The 913-nt window shown below is 40.4% G+C and overlaps 1 non-coding gene across 1 annotated transcript; it reads right to left on the reverse strand.

Moving 5' to 3' along the window:
- Positions 1 to 104, reverse strand: LOC130977624 (small nucleolar RNA R71). The gene has a single exon (XR_009085310.1). It is a non-coding gene; the product is annotated as a small nucleolar RNA R71 (small nucleolar RNA).
- Positions 105 to 913: the final 809 nt, after the last annotated feature.

Here is a 913-nt window from a genome sequence, read left to right on the forward strand (position 1 = left end):
AAGCTTAGAGTGGATGTTCAGACCTTCAAACAAAAAGATGGTGAATCCCTCTATGAAGCTTGGGAAAGATACAAGCAGTTGACCAAAAGGTGTCCATCTGACATGTTTTCAGAATGGACCATATTAGATATATTCTATTATGGTTTATCTGAATTTTCGAAAATGTCATTGGACCATTCTACAGGTGGATCAATTCACCTAAAGAAAACGCCTGCAAAAGCTCAAGAACTTATTGACATGGTTACAAATAACCAGTTCATGTACACTTCTGAGAGGAATTCCGTGAATAATGGGATACCTCAGAAGAAAGGAGTTCTTGAAATTGATGCTCTGAATGCCATATTGGCTCAGAACAAAGTGTTGACTCAGCAAGTCAACATGATTTCTCAAAGTCTGAATGGATGGCAAAATGCATCCAACAGTACTAAAGAGGCAGCTTCTGAAGAAGCTTATGATCCTGAGAACCCTGCAATGGCAGAGGTCAATTACATGGGTGAACCTTATGGAAACACCTATAATCCATCATGGAGAAATCATCCAAATTTCTCATGGAAGGATCAACAAAAGCCTCAACAAGGCTTTAACAATGGTGGACGCAATAGGCTGAGCAATAGCAAGCCTTTACCATCATCTTCTCAGCAACAGACAGAGAATTCTGAACAAAACACTTCTAATTTAGCCAATCTAGTCTCTGATCTGTCAAAGGCCACTTTCAGTTTCATGAGTGAAACAAGATCCTCCATCAGAAATCTGGAGGCACAAGTGGGCCAGCTGAGTAAGAAAGTCATTGAAACTCCTCCCAGTATTCTCCCAAGCAATATAGAAGAGAATCCAAAAGGAGAGTGCAAGGCCATTGATATAATCAATATGGCCAAATGCACAAGGGAGGAGGAGGACGAAAATCCTAGTGAGA

This window comes from Arachis stenosperma, chromosome 4, assembly GCF_014773155.1.
Source record: "Arachis stenosperma cultivar V10309 chromosome 4, arast.V10309.gnm1.PFL2, whole genome shotgun sequence".
NCBI classification, from domain to species: domain Eukaryota; kingdom Viridiplantae; phylum Streptophyta; class Magnoliopsida; order Fabales; family Fabaceae; genus Arachis; species Arachis stenosperma.